Raw genomic sequence first — 16,661 nt, 5'->3', positions numbered from 1 at the left:
GTATAAATTCATGAACACTGAGGGGCATGACTAGAACAAATATATACTTGAAAATATATTTTTATTTTTCATGTGATGGGAGATATGTATCGTTTCTTCATTTTATGATTTAATATGCTGAGATATTGCTAGGACAAGATGCTGGCAACATTACAAGTATTTTTTATTTACATTACTCTTTACTGAGAAAGAGGCACTGGGGGCCATAACTGCAATTTCAGAAAAAGGACTAAGACTCCACACTGACATGCTGTTTCCTTTTGGATGACCAAATTCAGAAGTTTTAAATCTGAATTTCAAATCACATGATGCCATAAAACAGCTAGAAACATTTGAAGTTCTGTTGAAATTTTCAAAACGCTAATATTCTAAAATTATGCACTGGTACAAGACTTTCTTTCACCAAAGGTTTTCCAAAAAGTTCATGCATTGAATAAATAATTTATACATGCATTTAGGATGCAAAACCTTTTAGAATACACCGAAAATGCTGTCTCAGAGGTTTTGGTGGGTTTTTTTAAGTGATTAAACAAATCTATCACGCACCTGTGACCAGAAACCTACTGGGCATCAATCCTTTGCTCTTTCCTTACCCAAATCTTACTGCACTGGGTGCTGCACGGGGGCGGTGCTGGTCCCTGCTCCAAAGGCAGAGTGCCAGCCAAGAAGCTCCAGCCAGGAGCAGACAGATGGTGACCAATAAGGAAACTATCACACTGCCTTAGTCACCATGGCAGAGCCTGGGTGCCGCACAATAGCAGCCCAACTACCATCTACTTTATTCCTCGTTTCAGCTTGTTAATATGTTTACCTGCATATGCCTAGTGCTCTCAACTATGGGCAAACAGACCAGAGCTGTATTTGGTGTACCAGTGCAGTGTCTCATAGGCCTCACAAGGGCCCATCACAACCAAGAGCAGAGTTGAAGGCAGGTATCCAAAGGTTACTAAATACTGCCTTAAACGCAGCATATCAACCACCATGCAGTGGGACCAGCTATACTCTAGGTTAGCTAAGAGGAAACATGCCAAACTCTTAAAAACAGACATTCAAAGTACCACTTAGTTAACAAAAGAAACTTCAACAGATGAATCCTAAATGTAACTTATTTTTTTGTTTTTATTTAGACATAAAACAACCTTGTGTAAGGATAAGACAAGTCCTGAATTTAAGGTGCCTATCTGTTTCCCCTCAACCAGTTCTTCAAAGATGGGCTTTGAACCCTCCAGCAGCAGCTGCCACCTCCTCCTCCTCCTCTTCCCTGCAGACCCTACACCTCTCAGGTGCTTCTCAATGGACTACTTTACACAGAACAATCTGCCATGAATACAGGTAGAATAAAAATGATTGCAAGTATTTTCAGAACCCATCTTAATGAAAAAGGCTCTGAACCACTAACCATCCACAGCACTGCCCTCTGCAAAGCCTCTGCAGAAAGAACCACTGCTTTGCCCAAGCCTGTGCAGCACAAAGCACCATCTGTGCCTCAGGGGGCCTTTCCACTCTCCCAACCTGCACAGCTCCAGCCAGTGCCACTGGTAGTGGAGTCCAGCAGCTCTGCACTCCCTGATGCACAGACTTCGAGGACAGGGCAATTTCATGTGAGTGTTTTAAAATGTTTATCTTATGTCCTGTTACTCATTCCTTCTGAAGTACAATCTCTGAATGGCCATCCCTTTATGTGCAGTTTGTACCGAGGATCACTAGGAATGCAATGACTGGTCTCCAAAGCAAGCGTTTACAATGCTTTGACAAGCCTAAGTATGGCATCTTTCATGTCTAAACTGTACCTTTGCTAAAAACTAGGATTAAGTATTTGTTATTAACTAACATTTCAAAGGTTCCCCTGGATTCATTTTGCATTCTGTCTCTTGCTGGTCACCAACAGCTGCTGTTTCACTTGTCCTTTGGTAAAGAATAACACGGCCAACTGAAATAGTGACTCCCGAGTTACACATAAACAAGCAGGTGCCCGCTGCAAAGGTGGGACTTTGTTTAGTGGAGTTTGAAGTCCTTCTGGATGTCCACCTTCCCACACAACTCCTGTCCCCCTGCTGCTTCAGAGCCCAGAGCAGCAGGATCACAGAGCCTCCTCAGTTTCTCCTTCCTTCCAGTCCCACCTCAAAGCAGCTAGGGTTGGGGAGTGAAAGCCAGTGCTGAGCAAGCCCTTCCTCTCCGAGGGCTCCCCACAGCCACATGAATTGCTGTGGCAGAAGTAGGTTCGGAGCCAGTGACACAGCCTGAGTAAAGCTGAGGGCAGATGACTGGGAAAGGACACACCACCCACACACTTATATGCCCAGAAATCTGCAGGAAGAGGATGTGAGCCCAAGTGTTTCAGCTTGCAAGGCTAATTTAACCAAGTCTGAGATGGCTCCGCTAGTGACCCAAAATAACTTCTCCTTACATAATACTGTTATGATTTTAATGTGCGAGATGTCAGAGTTTTACAGTGCCAAAAGCCAAAGCTATGCATCCATCTGGAAAGCTATTGGGCTTCCATCTCTAATGGTATCAAACTCCAGCTGGACTGCAATAGAATACGTTTTAAAACAGTGATGTAAATTTTTGGATTAATATCACACTTGTGAGGACAAGGAAAGACTCAAGTACAGTTCCTGAAACAAACTTCTTTTAGAAGGACTGATAGTTGCTCACCCAGTGAGACATATCAGAGTGGGTACCTCAAAAGCAAGAAAGAAGGAACTTGTGAACAGGGTGAAGTTGAACACTAGTTTGCAGAAAAACAGCCTTGATAATGCAACACACATTGAGTTCACCTTTTCAGTCACAGAACTGCTATCTACATTCACCCATATGTGCCCACTGCAACTCAGCATCTTGATGTTCTGTGGAACAGAAAAGTAAGGTTTCATGGTTTTGTAAAACACCTAAAAGACAGCAAAGTGAGCATGCAGATAGTCAGGATCCCTAGAGCACGTACAGGGTGACAGTTCACTGGCCTAGAGTCCTTTCAGAACAAGCATTCCAGTTTTAAAAATGTTTAATCAAATGTAAAGAGCATCAACCTGTGCTAAGTGGCAAAGAGAAGAAAAGCTTTATTTGAGAAGGCTTAGGGAAAGCCTTGGGTTCCTGTAAGGGAGACCAACATAAGCTGTATACCAGCTGTAAACAAGTTAACTTCTGTGATCCTACTGCTGGGAAAAGGGTTATAAGCATTAAACAAACAAAGAATTTACAAGGACACCAAGAGAATGGAGACTGCCTGACAACCACATCGTTCTTCTTTCCCCCTGCAAACCTGCAGCATAATAAACCCTCCTCTCTTTCGTGTATGGATAGACATATAAACAAACTGGTCTTCTGAGAATACAGTGTCAACAAAGACTCTAACACTGGATTTTAGAACTTTTTTCCTGCCTTTTTTTTTTTTTGGAGGGGGTGGGGTGGCAGGACAGGGGGAAATAATCAAATCGGTTTTCCATTCACCTATGAATATATTACAGTTTAAAATTAAAAAGTGACAGAGCTTGTTGTCAAAATACTCTAGCTGTAGGAACATGTATTTTGAGCAAAAGCATTGTATAAGAAATTTTCATGATTGTAAGGGTTTTTTTGTCATGTACAATAGCCAAAATCTTAGAGAGATGTGCAGTACTAAGGAAAACTAAGGTTTATGTGAAAGTAATAACATATTTCTGATTTTCACACCATTTATAGGGGCATCCCACCAGCTAGCTGCATGAACAGAAGTGCTGCTCAAAGTGGGCACAGAGGCAGCAGGACAGCAAGTCTCTCTCATTTCCTCAAGAAAGTGGCTGTAGCTGCAGAGGCAGGGGTCCTGCAACTGAAAGCTCGAGCCTTTCTTCCCTATCTCTCAAGTCTCTTGTGGTGAGATTTTTCCCCCATGTGTCACTCTTACACCTCTAAAATCACCAAAAGCAGATTGTAACCTTAAAGCTAGAAGATACCATCTACCAGGTGGCTGTTGGACAATCATGCCAACAGGGGAAGGGTCCGAATTTCAGTGATACACAAAAGCAAAGTTATAAAAGCACCGTACAAGCTTATGATGATTTGTGCCTTTGGTGAGGAGGAAATCCCCCTTGTCAGTGTCAGACCAATTTCCAGTGAAGTCCAATTTCAAACCTTTTCAAGCACCAGCTACCCAGCAGTGTCAGCCTTGGTACTGCCCTGCACTTCCCCCCCACCCTGAACCCACAGTGCCCTTATTTACACAATAAGTCTGTATTCAATTAGTTCAACTGATTTTGGAATGGGTGTTCAAAAACAAGAGGGGAAGAGAAACCTGCACTGCAGAATTTACTGATGGAGATACAGAGGTGTATATTTCACAGCAGCCTAAAGGACTCCACTGTTCTCAGAGGAATGTAGCCAAGGAACAAGCAGATACTCATCAAGGGAACTGTTTTTGCTACTAAATGGCCAATTGAAGCCCCTACTATTCTGTCATATATCTATGTCACTGCAGTCCCAATAAATAACACTTTCTGATTAGTTATGAGACTATCTAGAAATCTCTGAGAGACAGATACCATTCACTTTGCCAGCCAGCCAGTCATTGGAGCCCTGAAGTCTCAAAGGAACAGAAAACTAGATAAATCCAAAAGATAACACAAACTTGTTGTCAAGGTATTGCTTTTTCTCTTACTCCTCAAACATATGTTTTTAGCTAATCAGCAAAGATAGCAAATGGTATTTCACAGCGCAAAGAGCTGCAATATGAACAGGGCAGAGTTTCCCCACATTTGTGCATTAGATCAACCAGTCAGTATTCTCTAGTTAATGCTATCCAGACCAAGCTGACTACTAAACTAAGTCACTACTAAGAGTTGGGAACATGAGAAAAAGTAAGATTTGAAGAAAACCAAATAAAGACAACAAACAATTTCCATACTGGTTTCGTATGATGTTATCAGATGCACCAATTCTGTGGCTTTCATTCTCATGCTATCTTTGACAACACATATGTATTATCTCTATGTTAGAGTTGTTCCCCTTTCCGAAGTCAGACCCACAGTACTGCTGCTTTTGCCCAGAAAAAAAAAAAAAAAAGGCTTCAGCAAACACAGTCCCTCTGTGCTTGCAGCCAATACTGACTACCAAGAAACCAGAATATGACTCTATAGGGAGAGGATAACACAACTGGCTATGGATTGGGCAGCCAGAGGATCTCCTAGGTAAGTTTCACAGGACTGAAGAAGGATATGTTAGCATGAAGACATGAGTTTTATAAATCAGGTCTCCAGCATCCACTGACATATAAATATTAAGCCAAGAAAAACAAACAATGAATAAGAAACTTCATATAGCCAAACAATGAGCAGTAGAGGTAATACAAATCCACACTTTTATGAAATTTCCACAGGTTTGTAGCACTGTGTATATTAATGGATTTTAAGCAATTTCATTTCCTCCCTCCCCCTGTCCAGTGTTGAGCCAAGAGCCTTCCCGCTTCACTTAGGGAATCAAGTCAAAGCTGGTCTGTAGAGTCAAAACAAACTGGATTACCAACTAAGGGATCTGCTTCCCACATTTATCTTAATGGAATGTTAATGTGATAGCTTCTATGTGACTACCTCAATATTAATACACTAGACAAAACACAAACCAGCTTGATCTATTGAATTATCTGTGCAAAGGACAATAGACACTTCTCAAGCTTAGATTTTTCACTAGATCCTAAACTTTATTTTAAAAAGCATCAACCATCACCTGCTGGAAGGATTGTTTGGCTGTTCCAGGATTCAATACAGGAGTACAAATTACTTCCTCTGTCTTCTGCTACAGATCTAAAAAGTATAAGCAACTGAAGGAAATTATAGATAACCCAGAACAAGTGATCACCTATGCAAACCTTCAGAAGGGCAAGTTCTTTTAAGAATGAGTCATCCCCTGTGGAGTAACTTAATTTCTATTGACACTTACAGGCAAAATTAGATTGAAAGTGATTTTGTCTGTCTAACAATTTTGTTTTTTCTACTAGATACCTAGTACCCATAGAAATCTGTCCTGCTCCACTAAAGGGAAGGACAGAGGCACTGTACCGAAGCCAGCAAATATCATCTTTGCAGGCAATGTAGACCTCAGTGAATCCTAAACTATTAGAACCAAAAATAACATGTAACAAGTGTAAGACCATCTACTACTCTCATAATACACTACTGCCTCCAACAGTCTAGCTGTGAAGATCCTTTACAACCATTACCTGGACATTTCACTTGCAGCCTATATTACCTTTAAAATATTCTAACATTAGCCAAGCTGAATGCTAATGATCATATGAAACCCAATGGAAATAAGGAAATTGAAAATTGCTACAATAGAATTTTCTGTTTCTACTATAAGAAGGAGGAAGGGGGAAAAACAATATGGCAAAACAACCTTTTGTTTTTAAGCCAAAGACACCATTTTAAAGCAGAAATTACTTCTAATACCACTGACAGCCTCAACTTGGCTGACAGCAGGAAAACTTACATACATTTTGAGTGAAGACATGAACTGAGTGAAAGAAAGTGTACAGTATCTGAGCAGGAGGTATATCTGTCATGGTCTGTATTGATGTGTTGTTTACTGTGCTCTTCCATAAAACAGACCTAACTGGATAAAGAGGGCTTGTGCTTCTTGTCCCACAACAAGCAGTTGACAAGAACAAGCACAACCCAACTCTACACTCTTCAGCAATATTCTCACCGCTTCGCTGTAATACAGGATAGGATTTCACAAAAATTGGTCTAACTAGGAGCGAACAAATCAGCCAATTGCATAGTGGTCAAATTTGTTACCACAGGCATTAACTGCAGTCCTACTTATTTATGAGAAACAGGCTTCCCAGGTAAAGCCCTAACAATCCAAGCTCACTCCTCCTGCAGCATTCGATCACCCACGTTGTTAGAGCAGCAAGGCAGACACCACGAGTTCCTGGCCAGCCACCACCTCCATTTCTCATAGTCATATTATCTTCTGTGTGACTGGAAAAAGGTTGGATTCTGAAACCTATCAACAACATCGTGGAAGGCAAAAGGAATTCCAGCTCCTTTTCCTTTCTCAGATCTACTTTTCTTCCTTTACAGGAGAGAAACCAGGCTTTCCAAGCTGCTAGTACACACATCAAGTTGCTAAAAACCAGCCAACACTGTCACCAACTATAGTGATCAGTGATGTAACTGCCATCCATGACGGTTTGGAGTATTGTTTTTGGTTGGTTTGTTTGTTTTTTTTCTCCAACAGAAAACCTTTGGAGCCCATAAAAGTAGAAGAGATGTAGGGCAAAGGCCAAGCAACTTCCAAGAAAAGTTATGAATGGAACTGTGCTACAAAGCCTCCTTTCCTTTCCACTCCTTGTACCTGCTGGTGATCAGGAAAAAAATCTTTCAAATGTTGTAGAAACTGATCCATTATCTTTTGTGGGTTTCTTAAAATATTCTAAAACCAGAACTGAATGCCATACTAAGATTGCAGTTTTATTTCATCTCAGAGAGCACAAAACACTCTCTGTACATATACACAGCAACTCACTTCTTTCCTGAAACAAAGTTTTCATTGATCCTTTGCCACAAACTCAATTATTGTTTCTAATCATGATCAACGTTTATTTAAGGTATTGTGGACTGTAAACAATGTAAACAATAAAAGCATCTGTCCATGTTGACATGAATGTCATTGGCAGGTTAGATACCTATACCAACTGCTCCCAAGAGGTTCTTTTTAAATTCGTAAATTTAAATTACAATTTACAGAATAATCTTTAAATCAGCCACCTTTTGAGGTAGTGTTATCTTGAATAGATAAAAATCAAAATCTGTCAGTTCAATCCCAGGAAATTCTTCATTGTTTTAAAACATAATCCTAAAGACACTTTTTTTTTTTTTTAAAGCTTCTTTCTTTTTTTAATGCAGTGGATTTGGTAAAATTCCTGGTCCTGCTTGCATCCATGGAAAAAAATAATCCTCCTCTTGTAATGTGGCAGCTATAGATATACACGTAAAAAGAGCAGAAATCAAGACATTTTAAGATAACATTTAAAAAGATAAAAAGAAAAAAGGCCCTTGACTATGGGATACTTAGAGGATTTCAAGTCATGTTTTCCATAGCCTCACTGTAAAAATAAGCGACCTTTTCCTTCTCCTCCTCCCCACCCCAAACTACGAGGAAAACAGTCACCAAATGCACTCAGCTAGCCTCAAAGTCACACGTGCTCCATTGCAGATCTCGCTTTCAATGTCTCTTTTGTTTGATGGCTGGTGTTTCAACATCCTCAACTTGGAACAGAAAAAGGTCAGAGCAAGTCTTCTGGCATTCACAGACCTGCACCAGGCCCCGCCAAGAGAAGATTGATGCCACAGTACATTTCCCCCAGTCAAGAGAAGCGGAGCTCTGAATCTGAGACCAACTATGTTTGTCAGAGGGATCCTTCTCCCAAAGGTGTTTAGCTTTGCTGTAATTCCTCTGTGAAACTTTTCTGCTGGTGCTGGTAACACTTTTGAGTTACCCCTGCGCCACGTTACTGCTTCAGTATCACAACCTGAACAGGTTACCACCAGTAAGATGTTTTATCTCTATTCCAGCACAGAGCTTTTGTTTTTTTCTCCCCCTCCTGTTCTTGCTTCACCCCTTGGTTACCCCCGGTGCCCTCACGCCTGACTGCTGCCCTCGCTCCCCTGCCTGGGGAGGAGAGGCTGCACCATTAACCTTCCAATGTGCAAGGCCAAGGTCCGTTCCACAGATAGAGAGAAGCTGTTGCTAAAGATTCCTTAAAAGCTCTGGCACTTCAAGGCAATTGGAACTACTCAACCAGACCTGGGAGCCAAAGCTTTACCACAGCATTAATGGGCTTTTGCCCTTTTAAATTTTATAAGCCTGTCTCCTTTCTGATGCGCACAGTTTTATTCAGAGCCCTAAATGGCCATTTCATATTTAAAAGAAAGCTTCCATAGGTAGCACCCTAAAACTACCCCAGGTCATTCATCTCCCCAGCACTCCTACTGTCTCTTAGGAAACCTTTGATAGAGCATTTGTTCAGGCTGCCAAGTTAAATCCTCTTCTCTCGTGTCAATGCATTGAAAAAAGCAGCCAGAACACCAGCTTCACTCAGGCCTGCTGAAGTAAATGGAGAAAACCAATTCCTCTGGCACTACAGAGCCATTAAGCCGTTTGCAGATTATTAACTGAAGCACAAAAATACACACGGCGCACGATCGGACGACAGCGCATAGCTGTGCCTTAAGTTCGCTTCGGCCTCGACAAACTGACGATACGGCCGCGATTTGCAGCAGCCCGTGCAGCTGCCGGGGCTGGTGAGCGGGACCCCGGCGATCCCAGACAAAAGGGCTTGGCCGCGGTGCGGGGTCACGCTGCCACCGCCGGGCAGGTTCCACCTTTAGCACACACAGGGGCTGCGCTTGGAGGGGCACCCCCGAGGCGCCGCCCCGTGTCCCTCATCGCAGCCTCCGAGGCGGCACCGAAATTAAACTTTACACGTGCAAAACAAAGTTTACAGTCTAAAACCCCGATTATAGTAACAACTTCCTCCCCCCTGTCTCAGGCTGCCGTACTCCTTCCCCGCTACCGCGCCAGCCCAGAGTGCTATCCTGAGCGGCGGGGCCGGGGGGGGGGGGGGGGGCAATAGCGTGGCTGGATGGCTCCTATTTTTATGTTTACATTCCTGAAGTGTCTTTTAACTGGCTGCCATTCCCCCTCTCCCCGCGAGCAGCTCCGCCGGCCGCCCCTGGAAGCGGTTCCCCCGCTCCCCTCGCACAAAGGCGGGCGAGAGGCGGCCGGGTCGGGTCGGGTCGGGCCGGGCACCCCCGGCCCTCTGCCCCCGCGCCCCCTCCCCTCCGCCCGGCGGCTTCCTGGACAGATGCACCGGGGGGAGGGAGGGAGAGAGACAGAGAGAGCGGGAGGGAGGGGGGCTGCTCCTTCCTCCTGCCTGGCGAGAGAGGCCCCGGTCCCAACTGGCTCTCAAAACCCAGACACAAGGAATTTGCACCCAGGCAAGCTTCCCGGAGCCCAGAGAACAGACGAAAGCCTCCCCACGCGTCTCCCCAGCCCCGCACGGGCGGCCGGGCACGCACACACAGCCGGCCGGGTGCGCACGCCCCGAGCCGCAGCCCCGGCCCCGCCGCGGGGCTCCAGCCCGCCCCGACGGCGCTCGCCCCGGCCGGGGGCAGCCGCCGCCCCGGCCCCCGCAGCCCCCTTTGTGCTTGCGGCGGCTCCGACGCCCGCCCGCCTCACGCCGCGGCCGCTCCAAGTTCGCTCCGGGCCGGGTCCCCCCGCGACCCCGCGGCCGGCCCGGGAAGGGCACTGCCCGGGTAGTGCCGCTTCCCCGCCGCCGGGCCCGGCTCCGCGGCTCCCCGCCCGCCCTCGCCCCGCGCCCTCGGTGGGGACAGCCTGCCCCTTTAAGAAGTCTCCGCACATTTTCTCCCCTTGCAGAATAAATATGTATTATTTTTTTTTCCTCCCTGTACACCTATTTCCCCAGCGTGGCCGCTCCATTGTTTCTGCTCCGCCGAGACGCAACCCCTGCCCGGCCGCGAACGGGGAGGTGCGAGCAGGGAGCGCAAATAGACGCGAAACTTACCTACGGATTGCAAAGCAGCCTTGCAGCAGCAAAATAATAAGGAAGAAGGCAGGCAAAATCCTCTCTCCCCAACTGATTTGCAGGTCTACTTGGGTATTTTTAAATATATAATTTTGTTTATTCCCTTCCTTTCTTCCTTCTCCCCCCGCTTTCTTTTTTCTTCCTTCCCTCCCCCTTTTTTTTTCCCCTTGCCCACAGACAGTGAAAAGGAGCTCAATGTTAGTGGGTGAGTAAGTGAATCAACTAGCAGAGAGCACAGCAAGTTGAAGTGTCAAATTACATTGGCTATTCTATTACCAAAGGGCCATGCTTTGTGGCTGCTGGCAAAATCTGTCCCAGATTCCTATCTGAAAGGGAGCTGCCTCCTACAGGGATGTTCTTCCCTTCGCCCTCTCCCTTTCCGTCTCCCCCCGCATCACACACACACACTCCCCAAATCACACAAAGTTAAAAATCTTAGATGCGAGTTAAAATACAAATATTGTCTTACAGTGTATTTTAAGGCGGGGATTCTCGTTTTAGTCTTCCTGAATACCAGGCACTTGGAAACCCTTCCACTCTGGAAACTGAAAGCTGGAGAGTATCTACACTCCCTTCGGTGTTTTTGTATTATTAAATAGGGGAAAACCACCTTGGACCCAACACACTCTCTCAAGCATGAGGTGCCTCTGTCCCTGTCGTCTGCACGAGAGAATTTTTACAGGCATGGAAGGAACTACCGGGCGGGCAGGGGGATTACACGGGAACGCCGAAAGATCCCGCTGCTCCGTCTACTGCGCTGTAGACATCCCACCACCACCCCCTCCATTTATTGCCACCACCACCGCCACCCTCAGGGCCGCTGTTATTTTCAGAGCCCGGAGCTCCCGCCACCCAGGTAGGAGCGGGGTTCTCCCGGGGGTCCCCGCTCCGCCGGGGAAGCCGGGTGGGCGGCGGTGCCTGGCGGGGCGGGCCGGGGAGGCGGCCCCGCCGGAGGGGGGGCGGTCAGGGGCCGGGGCCCCCCCGCCGCCCGGAGCGCGGCCCCCGGCGCTAACAATAGGGCGTGTTTTTCTGCTGTTTTTTCTTCTCCTGTGCTCCTCAGGAAATCCAGCCCGATTTCCAGGGAGAAAATAAGAAGGAACCGTCCCTGTCTGACAAGCACCAATCTGCTAAAAAACATCTCCCTCGACTTCTCTTCCCCTTGATAAAACACTTCCAGGACAATCAATATTTTATGATGAGTTGTTAATAAGCCTAATATATTCATCCGTGCTCCAACGGGGCTTGTTAGATTATGCAATTAAGATAAGCAATTTAAACAGCACTGTGTAGCTCCTCGCTGGTCACATTCGTCTTGTTGTTGGAGGAGGAGAACGATCGGGACTGTAAAGGGATGTCGGATCGCCTGGGGAGGGGGGAGGATTGTCTTTTTTTTTTTCTCCTCCTTTTTTTTTTTTTTTTTTTTTTTTTTTTGCGTGCAGCCGGAACCGAGCGCTACCGGGGCTCTCCCCGCCCGTAACCCCGCGGGGCTGCCCCGCTCCGCCGCCCATGGACGCGCTGCTTTGCGCGGGGCCGGCGGCTGCGGGGCTGCACCGCCCGCCCACCCTCCCAGGGCAGTGCCCCCGGGGTGGCCCCCGCCCCGCTCATTTACGCCTCCCTGGCTTCCCCAGAAGAAAAAGAAACCCTCTTCCTGCCGCTCTCCCTGTGCCTCCAGCCGCCCCCCGCTCGCCTCGGGGCGCCGGGGGGGCCGTGCGGACGCTGCGCGGAGGCAGAGCGGCGGCCGCCCCTCCCCGGCCCCGCCGCGGCTGCGGGGGGGGAGCTCGGGGCGGGCGGCGCGGCCCCCTCCCGGCCCCGGGCAGCCGGCGGCGCGGCACGTCCCGCCGCTCCGGCGCGGCTCCGGCTCCGCGTTTTGCGAGCGGCCGCGGTGTCAGCCGGGGAGCGCCGAATAACAAAGGCAAGTTTGAGAGCAGCCGCCGCCGCACAGGCTGCGGTGACGTCAGGGAACAATGCCGCTGCCAACCCTCCCGCCCGCCTCCCCTTAAAGGCGCACCGGGCGCTGCCGGGGGCCCCGCCGCCGGACAGGGGGATAGACACAGGGGAGGGGGCGCCTGTGCTGGGCCCGCACCCGCCCGCGGGTCCCTCTGGCACTGCCCGCCCGCACGGGGAGCGGAGCCCAGGCTCCGCGTCACGGCTCCTTCCCTCCCGCGGCCTCCGCCGCCCCGATCGCTGCCCTCAGCTGCCCGGAAGACGCGGCGGCCGCTCGGGCGGGAGCGCTCGGGCCGGGCCGGGCCCCCCGTCCCCGCGGCTGTGCGGGGCAGGGCGGGCCGGCGGCGCGGCCTAAGGGCCCGCTCCCCTGTCCGCACGGCGAGCCCTGTTATCCGTCAAAGGAGTATTTTGCCAAAGGTCCGGGCCCTAAGAGGCCCAGGGGCCAGGACCTGAGCGCTTCCAACGCGTTCGGCCCCTGCTCCAGCGGTGACCCCTCGCCTCTCCCTTGCGCCCTCCTGCCAGAGCCACACCAACCCCCGTGATTGCAACCTGCAGTCCACTGACTTTAACAGTGCATCCTGTCTAGTCAGTGAAATCCATTTCACTCCTGCACAGCATTTGATGTCCATTATTAAAAGAGGCACAGAATAAAACCAGCCTTTTAGGTAACCAACAATGGCACTGTAGAAATATACTCATCTCCTGATAATCATACAGGTGTCAGAGTATCATACCTTAATAGTAAATTAATTTGCAATTAATATATTTTTAAGGCATCACCTTGGTAAGGTGTCAAAACTTTTGTCTTGGACACAGGCAAAGTCAAACAGTAGGTTTGATTGCTAGAACCTTCTTGCAGAAATAGAGGAGTAAAAAATTAAACCTATCTTTGTGCAGAACAGCAATTGCAAGGTCATAGCCTGTCCACTGTATTAAAGCATAATTTCCACTGATACCATCCAGGCAGAAAGCAGATTGGTAAAAACACATTTACTTTTTCAAAATTTTTGTAGGTTTTTTGCAGACTACATTCCACATCTGCACATCATGCAGGATTTACCAGCTACATCACCCTGCCTTCTTTCAGAAACCAAGTCACCTGATCCGTACAGTACATGGCTAGGAAAATAAAGGTCTTGCAGGAAATAAGTGTAGTGATTTAGCAGATGCCATTGTGCCCTCTGAACCTGCCTCTTCTAAATCGGGGTTTGCCACACACTGTTCAGAGGCACCCAAGGGGTTGGAGGTGATACCAGTTCACAGGGGATGCGCAAACGCAGCCTTTGGCACTTGCAGCCATTCAAGCTCAGACAGCATTGCAGTGACAGCATGTGTTAACTGGTGTCATGGCCAGATCCCAACTGCTACACCTGCCCACACAGAGCACTTCACCTTCTCAGTCCCTGGAGACATTTCCCATTTCCTGCATTAGTCACCCACAAGGTTTTGGCCCAAAAATGGTTGCAGCAGTCAGTTTATCTAGTGTATTTACCGTTTTTTTTGTAAATTAAATCCCCTGAAGATTAGGAGGGCCTTAGTTTTCTCTGATCTGCGCTGATATGATTCACGAATTTAGAAAGGTGCCACTAATGCATGTTGATGTACTTTTTTTCAGCCAGAGGCTGGACTAATTCACTACAAAGAACTTTTATAGCTGCTCTAATTCACTGCCAATTGCCTGCTGTGGCATTAAGGGTGGACTGGCCACTTGGACTGAAAAAAAGAGCTAGGAGTTTACATGTATGGCAGGACTGGCTTAGGGTATTCAGTTTTGTCCCAAGAACAACCTTCCAAACAAAGCCCTCAATTAGGCCGATCAGCCTAATTTTCCAACGCCGTTGCAATGTCAGAGCAAAGTAAAAACGGTATTTACAAAACGACCAAGGATTGGGCCCTTTCTGTTTGTTCTAAGAGACCAGGCTGCTCTTTGTGCTCTTGACAATTCTGAGATGAAGAGTTCTTGGAACAGCTTTACAACAGAGGCTGCACAAGCTTCAGTGCCTGATCTCGAATCCTGGCTTAACAGTGTTCTGCTGCTGCAGTAGCAAAGCTGTCAGCAAGCAGGCAGACAGACAGTTATCCACATTATTCCACGCTCTGTGGTGGGCCTGTCCACAAGGGATTAGACCAAATCTGCTAACCTCATTTCTGTTATATAACCTAAGACAGATCTGAACTCTTTTCTCCAGAGGATTGTATGTTAAACCAGAATATCACCTCCCCCTAACCCTCTTCAGCTGTAGCTCAAATTAGGTTTTTCTGCTATCATAACTCATACTGGACCATAATGAAAATGGAATTGATTGAGATGGCATGTAGACATTGTGTCTAGACATACCCAGGTTACTTCTATACTAGCTTTATCAGGTAACTGCTATCAGTGCAGCTTTTGCAGTGTAGGATTTAGTGCAGACCATGGAGGCCAAAGGGAGGGAGCAAGTGCTTAGATCGCAAGTCCACACTGAGCTATTGGGTTCTACAGCCATTAGTAACTAAGTTGGCTAGTTTAAGACTAATTCAAGTAAACCAAATATGGTCTGCAGATGTACAATATGCACAAAAGATTGCCTGTGATTACTGCTGACTTCATAGCAGGGTCTGACATCAGTATTGCTTTCTGGTAGCTGTTTGCTGCAGTCACACCCGTGGCACCACACCACCTGATGCTCCCCAGGTACACACATTTCAGAATCTTTTGAGCCCTCATGGAACTATTCATCCATCAACACAAATCTCTGATGTGCCCTTCTGTCATAACTCACAGGCTTAGCTCAAGCAAATGCTTACTCAGATCAATAGCTGTGCTGAAGTTTAGCTAATACTACCTCAAAATGGGGGAGAACAAGTCTTTTTCTGACATAACAACAGCGAAGGATGCCAGGAATAATACTACTGGATACAGTTAAATTACACCTGTGTGAAAATGAGATTAAGTTTCAGTGAGGCAGCAGCCAGACTATATATATATTACATTGCACACAGTGACAAATTGATACAGTTTATTGAGGACTATGTCCATTTTTATCCTTTCCTTAATAGTATGGGAAAGAAAACAAGGTTTATTTGGATTCTCAAACTAAGAATGAAATTGCTATGCAAAGACATTAAGGAAATTTGCAGTTATGCAACTGGAGTCCTAGAGGAAAAAATAAACAATTTTACTGAGAAAAACAAATGGAAAACAATTACAAGACATGAAGAGGGAAGTAGCTGGAGGTTTGGGCTTTTTCTTTTTCCTCTTCCCTTTTCCTTTTGAGGTCTGAAAACATCTGCATATTGTCTTAAACTTCATGCCTCTATGGTCCTCCTCAACCTATACTGCCTAAGTCACATAGTCATTTGTGACTAAAATGAGGGACTGGATTCCTCCAAAGGAGCTTCCATGTGACAGACGAGACAAGGAGCATCATCGAGACATTCTTTAGTCACTAAGGATACACATCTTGTCTTTTCTGGGAATTTACAGTGACAAATCCTTTTTACAGTGATTCTTTCTGAACCAAGCTGCTACTTCTGCAAATTGTTTTCTGTACTCAAAAGTCCAAAACTCTTCTTTGGGGTGCCACAGTAAAGCAACATAGACACTCAGCAAGCCTCTAGTCTTGCAAACACAAGACCCGAGTAACTCTGAATGTTGAGTAACTTTGCACCCATGCCTCAATTGTGCATGGGGTATCTGCTGAGAAGGATCAAAGCTATAGCTTACAGCATTGTCCTCAGCCTTTATGTGCACGCTATCCTGGATTAAACAAGGTGATTTGAGTACTTTGACAAAGAGAATAAAACCTTTTAAAATTATGTAAGAAGACAGCACTGAAATCCAGGATGTATGCCTTCAAGAGTCAAGGATACAGCTTAAAACCCAAAAATGAGCTGAAAGGATAGGAAGAGAAAGCATGCCACGTATAAGATACTGAAAAGGAACGTAACTATGCAAGCTGAGGAAATGCAACATTGTAAACATGCTATTTATATAGCTCCAAAAGGATACTTTGATGGGGGCATAAACATTAGGTACTGCAGAGCACAGAATCTTGTCTTTAAATATAAAGACTGCCCTGTTAGAGACAAATTCAAGTCCAAACTCAAGAACCGAGCACATTGCAGCTTTGAGAAATCTCAGATCCAAATTTGG

General features: G+C 46.6%; 1 protein-coding gene across 6 annotated transcripts in view; it reads right to left on the bottom strand.

Moving 5' to 3' along the window:
• The window catches only part of ZMIZ1 (zinc finger MIZ-type containing 1), a 347,321-nt gene extending 336,536 nt beyond the window's left edge, over positions 1 to 10,785 (bottom strand). For 3 of the 6 annotated variants that reach the window (XM_051800871.1, XM_051800869.1, XM_051800867.1), the window contains exon 1: positions 10,562 to 10,785. The gene's annotated coding sequence lies outside the window, so the exon portion shown is untranslated. The remainder of the gene's footprint in view (positions 1 to 10,561) is intronic. The other 3 variants (XM_051800865.1, XM_051800873.1, XM_051800870.1) reach the window with 2 other exon arrangements.
• Positions 10,786 to 16,661: the final 5,876 nt, after the last annotated feature.

Source organism: Manacus candei, unplaced genomic scaffold (assembly GCF_025592945.1).
Source record: "Manacus candei isolate 608988 ecotype Guabito, Panama unplaced genomic scaffold, ASM2559294v1 h1tg000050l, whole genome shotgun sequence".
Taxonomy (NCBI): Eukaryota; Metazoa; Chordata; class Aves; order Passeriformes; family Pipridae; genus Manacus; species Manacus candei.
The sequence above is the reverse complement of the archived record's forward strand: the minus strand, read 5'-3'. Positions and strand labels throughout refer to the sequence as shown.